At 43.7% G+C, this 14,069-nt stretch overlaps 1 pseudogene; it reads left to right on the top strand.

Moving 5' to 3' along the window:
- Positions 1-11,616: 11,616 nt before the first annotated feature.
- On the top strand, positions 11,617-13,269 carry LOC129143680 (endogenous retrovirus group K member 5 Env polyprotein-like; annotated as a pseudogene).
- Positions 13,270-14,069: the final 800 nt, after the last annotated feature.

Here is a 14,069-nt window from a genome sequence, read left to right as displayed (position 1 = left end):
CTTCGATGTGTGGTTTCCAAACTCATCTACACTTTAAGGTCACATGGGATTTTTTTAAAATCTTCCAAAACCCAGGCCACACCCAAGAACAATTGAACCCTAACCTCTGGAATGGGACAGAGCATCCGTTTTTTGTTTTGTTTTGTTTTTGAGACAGGGCCTCGCTCTGTTACCCAGGCTGGAGTGCAGTGGCACAATCATAGCTCACTACAGCCTCCAACTCCTGGGCTCAAGAAACCCTCCCACTTCAACCTCCACGGTAGCTGGGATCACAGGCGGGCACCACCACGCCTGGCTAATTTTTAAATTTTTTACAGAGGCAGTATCTCCCTATGTTCTCCAGGTTCGTCTCAAACTCCTGGGCTCAAGCGATACTCCCGCCTCAGCCTCCCAAACTGCTGGGATTATAGGCATGAGCCACCATACCTGGACATCAGCATCTGTATTTTTTGAAGCACAGATGAGTTTGGGAACTACCGCGCTAGACTGAGCTCAGTTTCCTAGCCCTGTCTGACCGTAGGATTCGGCTGGGCTGCTTCTGAAAACAGAGCTCCCCAGGCTCCTTCCCAGGTAATTCTGATTCATTAGGTCTGGGGTGGGCCCCGGAATGTGCATTTTTTATGAGATCCCTCTGGATGAATCAGGCTAAAGCCAGTTTGGGATCTGAGACCTTGGAGATCATTCCCCAGCCTCCCTCCTAACCCAGTTCCCAGCTTGACCCACCTCACCCAGGCTGTGTCACGTCTGACTTCGCAGATTACACCTGATAGGAAGCCCCAGCCATCACAATGTGAGAACATTTTACAATGACGAGGATACGCCAAACACATTTTAAAATTCATTCAGGATTAGCGTTCACCTTAAACTTGACAGACTCTGAGAACGGGCTGGCCACGTGCTGTGCACAACCCTTAGTGCTCTTCTGTGACTAATATTTGGATAGTTGACAGTTGGAAGCTCAGGAAGCCTCTCTCTCTCAGAGGGGTCGAGGTTAACTTCTTTATTTCTGAGGTAGGGAAGAAAATGAGGATGTTCTGCCTTTTGCCAGACTGAATACTGTCCTCCAAAAATTCACATTCACCAGGAATCCCAGAATGTGGCCTTATTAGAAAATAGGGGCAGGGCATGGTGGCTCATGCTTGTAGTCTTAACACTTTGGGAGGGTGAGACAGGAGGATCACTTGAGATCAGGAGTTCAAGACCAGCCTGGCTAGCATGGCAAAACCCTGTCTCTACTAAAAACACAAAAATTAGCTAGGCATGGTGGCATGCACCTGTAATCTCAGCTACTTTGGAGGCCGAGGCTAAAGAATCACTTGAACCCAGGAGGCAGAGTTGTAGCGAGCTGAGATTGTGTCACTGAACTCCAGCCTGGGCAACAGAGCAAGACTCCATCTCAAAAAAAAAGAAAAGAAAATAGGGTCACTGCAGATCTAATTACAAAGAGGTCATATGGGAATAGCGTGGACCTTAAATCCAGTAATAATGGCAGTCCTCATGGGAAGAGAAGAAGAGACAGAGACACACAGGGGAGAAGGCCACATGAGAATGAAGGAAGAGAATGGAATGATGTGGCCACAAGCCAAGGATTGCCAGCAACCACCAGAAGCCAGAAGAGGCAAGGAAGGATTCATCCCTAGAAATTTCAGAGGGAGCACGGCCCTGCCCGTTTCAGACATCAAGCTTCTGGAACTGGAGAGAATGACTTTCTGTTGTCTTGAGCCACCCATTTGGGGAACTTTGTTAGAACAGTCACAGCCAGGTCATGTGCTCCTGAATGCATCTCAGGCATTAATAAGCACTGTCTTGGTCAGTCAGGGTGGCTCACCCCTGTAATCCCAGCACTTTGGGAGGCTGACGTGGGTAGATCACCTGAGGTCAGGAGTTAAAGACCAGCCTGACCAACATGGAGAAACCCCATCTCTACTAAGAATACAAAAATTAGATGGGCGTGGTGTTGTGCACCTGTAATCCCAGCTACGTGGGAGGGTGAGGAAGAGAATCACTTGGACCCTGGAGGCAGAAGTTGCAGTGAGCCGAGATTGTGCCATTGCACTCCAGCCTGGGCAACAAGAGCGAAACTCCGTCTCAAAAAAAAATAATAAGTACTGTCTTGACTGTGGTCATCAAAAATATTTGATTAAGGGTTAGCTAGAAAGCCTGACCCTTTCACAGATGGACGGAAGGGCCAAAAGAAAATAGATTGTTTGCAGTGGGGCAAGAAGGATAAGAATCCTATGGAAAGAAAAACGAGGGATTTGTTGAGTGAGCGCTGGGGAGAGACATTTGTTTTCTTGCTTAAAAAGGAAACACAGGTGGGGTGCGGTGGCTCAAGCCTTAATCCCAGCACTCTGGGAGGCCAAGGTGGGTGGATCACCTAAGGTCAGGGGTTCGAGACCAGCCTGGCCAACACTGTGAAACCACATCTCTACTAAAAAGACAAAAACAAAAGAAAGAAAGAAATTAGCCAGGCATGGTGGTGAGTGTCTGTAATCCCAGCTACTCCGGTGGCTGAGGCAGAGAACCACTTGAACCTGGGAGGCAGAGGTTGCAGTAAGTCAAGTTGGCATTGTTGCACTCCAGCCTAGGAAACAAGAGTGAAACTCGGTCTCAAACAAAAAAAAAGAAAGAAAGAAAAAAATAAAACATAGTTTTAAGTCCACTCAGTGGAGTTTAAAAATACATGCCCATTGCACAGTGCTTTAGGAATCCTTTCTAAACTTCTGTTGCACATGATCTAATTTGATCTTCATAGCAACTCCTTGAGGTGGATAGGGCAGGCCTTTCTGAACACCTATTTTCTAGTTTGCATTAAAAGAACGGAATTGGCTGGGACCAGTGGCTCATGCCTATAATCCCAGCACTTTGTGATACAGAAGGGAAGTGCTCGGAAGGGAAGAATGTGGTCCATTTAAATGATATCGAAGTGAGGAAGGGAAGTACTGGGTAGAGGAGGGTGTGGTCCCTGGCTAGGGCTCCACCCCAGGGCCTGTGCCCACGGACCTAGGTGAGGACAGGCATTTTTGTTTTCCTGCCCAAATGTTGCATTTCCCAAGACCACCCTGGCTGCCACACCCCCATTCTGTGCCTATAAAAACACTGAGGCCCTAGCAGGCAGACACACAGGCAGCTGGATTCGAGAGGAGCACATCAGCGGAGGAACACAAGGGCGCTGGACGTCAAGAGGAAGGCACCAATGGGCACCGGCACACCGCAGGCCACTGACTGGCAGAACAACGCACAGTTTGGCTGGGACAGTCAGAGAAGAGTCAGGCCACTCGCCCGACTCCAGGGGTAAACCACCTCCCTTCTGGCTCCCCCCTCTGCTGAGAGATACTTCCACTCAATAAAACCTTGCACTCTCATGCCTGTAATCCCAGCACTTTGGGAGGCCAAGGCGGGCAGATCACGAGGTCAGGAGATCCAAACCATCCTGGCTAACACAGTGAAACCCCATCTCTACTAAAAATACAAAAAAATTAGCCGGGCGTGGTGGTGGGCACCTGTAGTCCCAGCTACTCGGGAGGCTGAGGCAGGAGAATGGCATGAACCCTGGAGGTGGAGCTTGCAGTGAGCTGAGATCGCACCACTTCCGGTACACCAAGGCAAGAACCCCAGGACAAAGAGAGTCCTCTGTCCTTGCAATAAGGCGGAGCTCTAATTGAGCCGACTAACACAAGCTACCTACAGATGGCTAAACTAAAAGATCACTCTGTAACACACGCCCACTGGTGCTTCAACTATAAACATTCACCCCTGGACACTGCCATGGGGCTTGCTGCCTGTCTGCATGCTCCCCTAGAGGTTTGAGCAATGGGGCACTGAAGACCCCATCTCTACAAAAACAAAAACAAAAAAACCCATTAAAAATTAGCCAGCTGTGGTGGCACACACCTGTAGTCTCAGCTACTCAGGAGGCTGATGTGGAAGGATTGCTTGAGCCTAGGAGGTTGAGGCTGCAGTGAGCCAAGATTGAACCACTGCACTCCAGCCTGGGCGACAGAATGACACCCTGTTTCGACAACAACACAAAGAATGGAACAAAATCACTTCTCAAATAGCTAGCAGAGGCAGATCTGGTTCTCAAATGCAGGTTTTCCAGGTTTCAATTCTTGTTTCTAGCAGTATTATGGAGAAACATGATCACTAATACATAAAGGAGAGGAGGATTCAAGTTCTGATGAAAAGATGGTAAAGAGAGGAGTTAGTTGACTAGGAGTGACTAGGAATGGGAAGAAAACGCATGACACTACTTACAGGAAAGAAGAAAAATAAGCATAGAGGCGACTGAGCGGACAGAAAGGACTTGGGAGAAGCGTTTGTCCCCGTCTCTGCATTTTTTCCCTTGCTTTAGTAACTTCCCTGATGACTTGGATGAATCTTCTCTTCCAGGGCACCTAGTGTTCCCTTTCTGTCCACTTCTCCTGTCCCAGGGCCCATACAGTCTGGGAAAGCATGCTCTGCAGGCTTCTCATATCTTTCCTTCCTTAATCAGCCCCTAGCGTCTGTACATAACCCATATACACCTGGAGTTCCACATGTCCCAGTCTTTGCACTGCAATGAATTCAAAGAAAGGTAGACTCTAGCTGGGTGCAGGGGTTCACACCTGTAATCCCAGCACTTTGGGATGCTGAGGCAGGCGGATCACTTGAGCCCAGGAGTTCAAGACCAGGCCTGGCCAACATGGTGAAACCACATCTCTACTAAAAATACAAAAATTAGCTGGGCTTCGTGGTACATGCCCAGTAGTCCCAGCTTCTGGGGAGGCTGAGGCAGAAGAATTGCTTGAACCCAGGAGTCAGAGGTTGCAGTGAGCTGAGATCGTGCCACCGCACTCCAGCAGCCTGGGCAACAGAGCAAGGCCCAGTCTCAAAAAAACACAAAGACAAAACTAAACCAAAACAAACAAACAAACAAAAAAAAGCTCACACACACACACACACACACACAAAGGTAGACTCCAATAGGAAAAATTCACTCAAAAGCAATTCAAATAATTACTCAGTCAACCCAGTTCTATCTCAGTTCTTTATTATATATATAAACTTATTCTGTCCAGATTCCCTAGTTTTCTTTTTCTTATCTTTTTTGTTTTCTTTTGAGACAGGGCCTCACTCTGTCACCAAGGCTGGAGTATAGTGGCACAATCATGGCTCACTGCAGCCTCAACCTCCTGGGCTGAAGTAGTTCTCCCACCTCAGCCTCCCAAGTAAGTGGGACTACAGGTGCATGCCACCATGCTCAGCAACTTTTTGTATTTTTTGCAGAAACGAGGTCTCACTATGTGGGCCAGGCTGGTCTTGAACTCCTGGACTCAAGAAGTCCACCTGCCTCAGCCTCCCAAAGTGCCAAGATTACAAGCATGAGCCACTGCATCTGGCTGATTCCTTAGTTTTCTTTTTCTCTTTGCCCATTCCCTGGATTCCATAAGCAGAAGGAAAACCCAGGGGCTGACTTTGTAGGCAAGACTCTTTCCTCTTCAAAACATAAATTGGTTCAAGTGGTAACAAAACTGAAACATGTCTATAACCTAACATCTTTTCTTCCTACCCCTTCAATCTCCTGAGCAATGAGAAAAGTTACTGTGTTCTTTATTTGTGTAGGGAAAAAAGACATCAGACTGTTACTGTGTCTATGTAGAAAGGGAAGACATAAGAGACTCCATTTTGAAAAGGACCTGTACTTTAAATAATTGCTTTGCTTAGATGTTGTTCATTTGTTGCTTTGCCCCAGCCACTTTGACCCAACCTGGAGCTCACAAAAACATGTGTTGTATGAAATCAAGGTTTAAGGGATCTAGGGCTGTGCAGGACGTGCCTTGTTAACAAAATATTTACAAGCAGTATACTTGGTAAAAGTCATCGCCATTCTCTAGTCTCAACAAACCAGGGGCATAATACACTGTGGAAAGCTGCAGCGACCTCTGCCCTTGAGAGCAAGGTATTGTCCAACGTTTCTCCCCATGTGATAGTCTGAAATATGGCCTCATGGGATGAGAAAGACCTGACTGTCCCCCAGCCCGATACCCGTAAAGGGTCTGTGCTGAGGTGGATTAGTAAAAGAGGAAAGCCTCTTGCAGTTGAGATGGAGGAAGGCCACTGTCTCCTGCTTGCCCCTGGGAACTGAATGTCTCGCTGTAAAACCCGATTGTACATTTGTTCAACTCTGAGATAGGAGAAAAGCTGCCCTGTGGCAGGAGGCGAGACATGTTTGCAGTAATGCTGCCTTGTTATTCTTTACTCCACTGAGACGTTTGTGTGGAGAGACACATAAATCTGGCCTACGTGCACATCCAGGCATAGTACCTTCCCTTGAACTTAATTATGATATAGATTCTTTTGCTCAATGTTTTTTGTTGACTTTCTCCTTATTATCACCCTGCTCTCCTACTACATTTCTTTTTGCTGAAATAATGAAAATCATAATCAATAAAAACTGAGGGAACTCAGAGGCCGGTGCCTGTGCAGGTCCTTGGTGTGCTGAGTGCCGGTCCCCTGGGCCCACTGTTGTTTCTCTATACTTTGTGTCTTATTTCTTTTCCCCGTCTCTCATCCCACCCGACTTGAAATACCCACAGGTGTGGAGGGGCAGGCCATCCCTTCATCTGGTGCCCAACGTGGGGCCCTTCTCTAGGGTGAAGGTACCCTAAGAACGTGAGCATTGAGGACAGCCGACGAGAGATTCCCGAGTACGTCCACAGTCAGCCTTGAGGTAAGCTTGTGCGCTCGGAGGAATCCAGGGTAACAATGGGGCAAACTGAAATCAAATATGCTTCTTATCTCAACTTCATTAAAATTCTCTTAAGAAGAGGGGGAGTTAAAGCTTCTATAGAAAATCTAGTTACGCTATTTCAAGCAATAGAACAATTCTGCCCATGGTTTCCAGAACAGGGAATTTTAGATTTAAAAGATGGGGGAAAAATTGGCAAAGAACTAAAACAAGCAACTAGGGAAGGTAAGATCATCCCACTTACAGCATGGAATGATTGGGCCATTATAAAACAACTTTAGAACAATTTCAAATAGAAGAAGACGGCGTTTCAGTCTTTGATGCCCCTGAAAGCTGTGTAATAGATTGTGAAGAAGAGGCAGGAACAGACTTTAAGAAAGGAATGGAAAGTACATATTGTAAAAATGCAGTAGAGCCTGTAATGGTTCGGTCAATGCAAAATGTTGACTATAATCAATTACAGGAGGTAATGTATCCTGAATCATCAAAATTGGGGGAAGGAGGTCCAGAATTATTTGGGCCATCAGAGTTTAGACCAAGATGGCCACCAACCCCTTCTCCCGCGGTTCAGATGCCTGTGATGTCACAATCTCAAATGCCAATCCAGGCACAGTGTCCGCAATATCAGCCAGTAGAAAATAAAACCCAACCATCGGTAGTTTATCAACACCAGCCGCCAGCCGAATTTCAGTATCCACCGTCTCCAGAGGTTCAGTATGGATCTCAGGCAGTGCGTCCTGTGCCAAATAGCAAGGCACTATAGCAACAACCCACGGCGATGGCGTTTCATCTTACAGTACCACCTAGTGGACAAGATAGTGCACTGCATGAGACCATTGCTACAGCCAGAAAACAGGGAGAACTTGGGGCATGGCAATATCTGGTAATGTTACAACCGATGCCGGCCGGGAAAGGGAGTCAAGCAGGAGCGTCTGTCTGAACTGAGACCAGATATGAATCTTTCACCACAAAAATGTTAAAAGATATGAAGGAAGGAGTTAAACAATATGGACCTAACTCTCCTTATATGAGAACATTATTAGATTCCATTGCTCATGGAAATAGACTTATTCCTTATAATTGGGAAATTTTGGCTAAATCTTCCCTTTCACCCTCTCAGTATCTACAGTTTAAAACCTGGTGGATTGATGGGGTACATGAACAGGTATGAAAAAATCAGGCTACTAATCCTGTTGCTTATATAGATGCAGACCAATTACTAGGAACAGGTCCAAATTGGGGCACTATTAACCAACAATCAGTAATGCAAAATGAGGCTACTGAACAACTAAGGGCTATTTGCCTCAGGGCCTGGGAAAAGATTCAGGACCCAGGAACCTCCTGCTCTGCTTTTAGTTCAATCAGACAAGGCTCTAAAGATCCGTATCCAGACTTTGTGGCAAGGTTGCAAGATGCAGCTCAAAAATCCATTGCAGATCATAACGCCCGAAAAGTTATTGTAGAAATAATAGCTTATCAAAATGCAAATCCAGAATGTCAATCGGCCATAAAGCCATTAAGAGGAAAGGTTTCAGCAGGAGTTGATGTAATTACAGAATATGTGAAGGCTTGTGATGGGATTGGAGGAGCTATGGGTAAGGCAATGTTATTGGCTCAAGCAATTACAGGGGTTGCTTTAGGAGGACAAGTTAAAACATTTGGGGGAAAATGTTATAATTGTGGTCAAATCGGACATCTAAAAAAGAATTGCCCAGGCTTAAATAAACAGAGAAAAAAAAAAAAAGAGCCACCTGGCCTGTGTCCAAGATGTGGAAAAGGAAAACATTGGGCTAAGAAATGTCGTTCTAAATTTGATAAAATTGGACAGCCATTGTCAGGAAATGGGAAGAGGGGCCAGCCCCAGGCCCCGCAACAAAGTGGGGCATTCCCGATTCAGCCATTTGTTCCTCAGGGTTTTCAGGGACAACAACCCCCACAGTAAATACCACCATTTCAGGAAATCAGCCAATTACAACAATACAACAATTATCCCCTGCCACAGCAGGCAGCGCTGCAGTAGATTTATGTTCTACTCAAATGATTTCTTTACTCCCTGGAGAGCCCCCGCAAAAGATTCCTACAGGGGTATATGGCCCGCTGCCAGAAGGGATGGTAGGCCTTATTTTAGGAAGATCTAGTCTAAATTTGAAAGGAGTTCAAATTTATACTGGGTAATTGACTCAGATTATAAAGGGGAAATTCAGTTAGTGATCAGCTCTACTGTTCCCTGGAGTGCCAATCCAGGTGATAGAATTGCTCAATTACTGCTCTTGCCTTATATTAAAATTGGGGATAGCAAAACAGAAAGAACAGGAGGGTTTGGAAGTACCAACACTGCTGGAAAAGCTGTTTATTGGGCTAGTCAGCTCTCAGAGAATAGACCTGTGTGTACAGTTACTATTCAGGGAAGACAGTTTGAAGGATTAGTGGATACTGGGGCTGATGTTTCTCTCATTGCCTTAAATCAATGGCCAAAAAATCGGCCTAAACAAAAGCCTGTTACAGGACTTGTTGGTGTGGGCACTGCCTCAGAAGTGTATCAAAGTGCCAGGATTTTACATCGTCTAGGACTTGATAATCAAGAGAGTACAGTTCAGCCTATGATTACTTCTATTCCAATTAATTTATGGGGCCAAGACTTATTAGAACAGTGGCATGCAGAGATTACTATTCCAGTCTCTCTATACAGCCCCACGAGTCAAAAAATCATGACTAAAATGGGATATCTCCCTGGCAAAGGACTAGGGAAAAATGGAGAAGACATTAAAGTTCCAATTGAGGCTAAGGGAAATTCAGAAAGAAAAGGACTAGGGTATCCTTTTTAAGGGCGGCCACTGTAGAGCCTCCAAAACCCATTCCATCAACTTGGAAAACAGAAAAGCCTATAAGGGTAAATCAGTGGCCATTACCAAAACAAAAGCTGGAAGCCTTACACTTATTGGCAAAAGAACAATTGGAAAAGGGACATATTGAGCCTTCATTTTCGCCTTGGAATTCTCCTGTGTTTGTAATTCAGAAAAAATCAGGCAGATGACGCATGCTAACTGATTCAAGAGCCGCTAATGCAGTAATTCAACCCATGGGGCCTCTCCAACTTGGGCTGCCCTCTCCAGCCATGATCCCCAAATATTGGCCTTTAATTATAATTGATCTGAAGGATTGCTTTTTTACCATTCCTCTGGCAAAACAGGATTTTGAAAAATTTGCTTTTACTATACCAGCCATAAATAATAAAGAACCAGCCACCAGATTTCATTGGAAAGTGTTGCCTCAGGGAATGCTTAATAGTCCAACTATTTGTCAGACTTTTGTAGCTCAAGTTCTTCAACCAGTTAGAGACAAGTTTTCAGACTGTTATATCATTCATTATGTTAATGATATTTTGTGTGCTGCAGAAATAAGAGACAAATTAATTGACTGTTACACATTTCTGCAGACAGAGGTTGCAAACGCAGGCCTGACAATAGCATCTGATAAGATTCAGACCTCCACTCCTTTTCATTATTTGGGAATGCAGGTAGAGGAGAGAAAAATTAAACCACAAAAAGTAGAAGTAAGAAAAGACACATTAAGAACATTAAATGACTTTCAAAAATTGCTAGGAGATATTAATTGGATTTGGCCAACTCTAGGCATCCGTACTTATGCCATGTCAACTTTGTTCTCTATCTTGAGAGGGGATCCAGACTTAAATAGTAAAAGAACATTAACTCCAGGGGCAACTAAAGAAATTGAATTAGTTGAAGAAAAAATTCAGTCAGCACAAGTAAATAGATCACTTAGCCCCACTCCAACTTTTAATTTTTGCTACTGCACATTCTCCAACAGGCATTATTGTTCAAAATACAGATCTAGTGGAGTGGTCATTCCTTCCTCACAGTACAGTTAAGACTTTTACATTGTACTTAGATCAAATGGGTACATTAATTGGTCAGGCAAGACTACGAATAGTAAAATTGTGTGGAAATGACCCATATAAAATCATTGTTCCTTTAAATAAGGAATAGGTTAGACAAGCCTTTATCATTTCTGGTGCATGGAAGATTAGTATTGCTGCTTTTGTGGGAATTATTGACAATCATTACCCAAAAGCAAAAATCTTCCAGTTTTTGAAATTGACTACTTGGATTTTACCTAAAATTACCAGACAAAAACCTCCAGGAAATGCTCTGACGGTGTTTACTGATGGCTCCAGCAATGGAAAAGCGGCTTACACTGGGCCAAAAGAACGAGTCACTGAAACTCAATATCACTCAGCTCAAAGAGCAGAATTGGTTGCTGTCATTTCAGTGTTACAAGATTTTAATCAGCCTATTAACATTGTTTCAGATTCTGCATATGTAGTACAGGCTACAAAGGATGTTGAGACAGCCCTAATCAAATATAGTGTGGATGATCAGTTAAATCAGCTGTTTAAATTGTTACAACAGACTGTAAGAAAAAGAAGTTTCCCATTTTATATTACTCATATTCGAGCACATACTAATGTACCAGGAACTTTAACTAAGGCAAATGAACAAGCTGACTTGCTAGTATCATCTGCCTTCATGGAAGCACAAGAACTTCAGGCCCTGACTCATGTAAATGCAACAGGATTAAAAAACAAATTTGATATCACATGGAAACAAGCAAAAAATATTGTACAACATTGTGCTCAGTGTCAAGTCTTACACCTGCCCACTCAAGAGGCAGGAGTTAATCCTAGAGGTTTATGTCCTGACGCATTATGGCAAATGGACATCACACATGTACCTTCATTTGGAAAACTGTCATTTGTCCATGTGACAGTTGATACTTATTCACATTTCATATGGGCAACCTGCCAGACAGGAGAAAGTACTTCCCATGTTAAAAGACATTTATTATCTTGTTTTGCAGTCATGGGAGTTCCAGAAAAAATTAAAACAGGTAATAGGCCAGGATACTGTAGTAAAGCATTTCAAAAATTCTTAAATCAGTAGAAAATTACACATACAACAGGAATCCTTTATAATTCCCAAGGACAGGCCATAATTGAAAGAACTAATAGAACACTCAAAGCTCAATTGGTTAAACAAAAAAAGGAAAAAGACAGTAAGGAGTATAACACTCCCCAGATGCAACTTAATCTAGCACGATATACTTTAAATGTTTCAAATATATATAGAAATCAGATCACTACTTCTGCAGAGTAACATTTTACTGGTAAAAAGAACAGCCCACATGAGGGAAAACTGATTTGGTGGAAAGACAACAAAAACAAAACTTGGGAAATAGGTAAGGTGATGACATGGGGGAGAGATTTTGCTTGCGTTTCACCAGGAGAAAATCAGCTTCCTGTTTGGGTACCCACTAGACATTTGAAGTTCTACAATGAACCCATCAGAGATGCAAGGGAAGGCACCTCCGCAGAGACAGAGAACCCGCAATCAAACATCATTGACTCGCAGGGTGAACAAAATGGTGATATCAGAAGAACAGATGAAGTTGCCATCCACCAAGAAAGCGGGGCCGCCGACCTGGGCCCAGCTAAAGAAGCTGACACAGTTAGCTGAAAAAAGCCTGGAAAACACAAGGGTAACACAAACTCCAGAGAATAAGCTGCTTGCAGCTTTAATGATTGTATCAACGGTGGTAAGTCTCCCTATGTCTGCAGGAGCCGCTACAGCTAACTATACTTACTGGGCCTATGTGCCTTTCCCACCCTTAATTCGGGCAGTCACTTGGATAGATAATCCTATTGAAGTATATGTTAATAACAGTGCATGGGTTCCAGGCCCCACAGATGACCGTGGCCCTGCCCAACCTGAAGAAGAAGAAATGATGATAAACATTTCCATTGGGTATCATTATCCTTCTATTTGCCTGGGAAAAGCACCAGGATGCTTAATGCCTACAATCCAAAATTGGTTGGTAGAAGAACCTACTGTCAGTGCCACCAGTAAATTTACTTATCATATGATAAGTGGAATGTCACTCGGGTCACAAATGAATAATTTACAGAATTCTTCCTATCAAAGATCATTAAAATTTAGGCCTAAATGGAAACCATGCCAGAAGGAAATTCCAGAAGAATCAAAAGACCCAGAAGTCTTAGTTTGGGAAGAATGTGTGGCCGATACTGCAGTGGTACTACAAAACAATAAATTCAGAATTATTATAGACTGGGCCCCTCGAGGCCAATTATATTATGACTGTATGGGCCAGACCCACTCATGTTCACAGGCTCCATCTGTCTGGCCCACTAATCTGGCCTACGATGGTGATTTAACTAAAAGGCTAGACCAGGTTTATAGAAGGCTAGAATCACCCTATCCATGGAAATGGGGTGAAAAGGGGATTCCATCACCCCGACCAAAGTTAGTTAGTCCTGTTGTTGGTCCTGAACACCCAGAATTATGGAAGCTCACTGTGGCCTCGTACCACATTAGAATTTGGTCTGGAAATCAAGTTATGGGAACAAGAAATCATAAGCCATATTATACTATTAACCTAAATTCCAATCTGACAATTCCTTTGCAAAGTTGTGTAAAACCCCCGTATATGCTAGTTGTAGGAAACGTAGCTATTAAACCAGATTCCCAAACTATAACCTGTGAAAATTGTAGCTTGTTTACTTGCATTGATTCAACTTTTGATTGACAGCATGGTATTCTGTTAGTAAGGGCAAGAGAAGGCGTGTGGATCCCTGTGTCCATGGATCGACCGTGGGAGGCTTCTCCATCCGTAGATATCTTAACAGAAGTAGTAAAAGGAGTTCTAACTAGATCTAAAAGATTCATTTTTACTCTGATTGCAGTGATTATGGGTCTTATTGCAGTCACAGCTACTGCTGCGGCTGCTGGAATTGCTTTACACTCCTCTGTTCAAACTGCAGAATATGTGAATAATTGGCAAAAGAATTCCTCAAAATTGTGGAATTCTCAGACTCAGATCAAAAATTGGCAAATCAAATTAATGATCTTAGACAAACTGTTATTTGGATGAGAGATAGGCTCATGAGCTTGGAATATCTTTTTCAGTTACTGTGTGACTGGAATATGTCAGATTTTTGTATTAGACCTCGAGCCTATAATGAATCTGAACATCACTGGGACATGGTTAGACGCCATCTACAAGGAAGAGAAGATAATCTTACCTTAGATATTTCTAAATTGAAAGAACAAATTTTTGAAACATCAAAAGCCCAGTTAAATCTGGTGCCAGAAACTGAGGCAATGGTAAAAGCTGTTGATAGCCTCACAAATCTTAACCCTATCACTTGGGTTAAAACCATTGGAAATTCCACTATTGCAAATTTTGTGTTAATTCTTGTATGTCTGTCCTCTCTATTGTTAGTCTACAGAGGTATATCCAGCAG

The sequence above is a fragment of the Pan troglodytes genome, chromosome 3, assembly GCF_028858775.2.
Source record: "Pan troglodytes isolate AG18354 chromosome 3, NHGRI_mPanTro3-v2.0_pri, whole genome shotgun sequence".
In the NCBI taxonomy this organism is placed as follows: domain Eukaryota; kingdom Metazoa; phylum Chordata; class Mammalia; order Primates; family Hominidae; genus Pan; species Pan troglodytes.
Note: the sequence above shows the minus strand (reverse complement) of the source record. Positions and strands in the feature narration are given on the sequence as shown.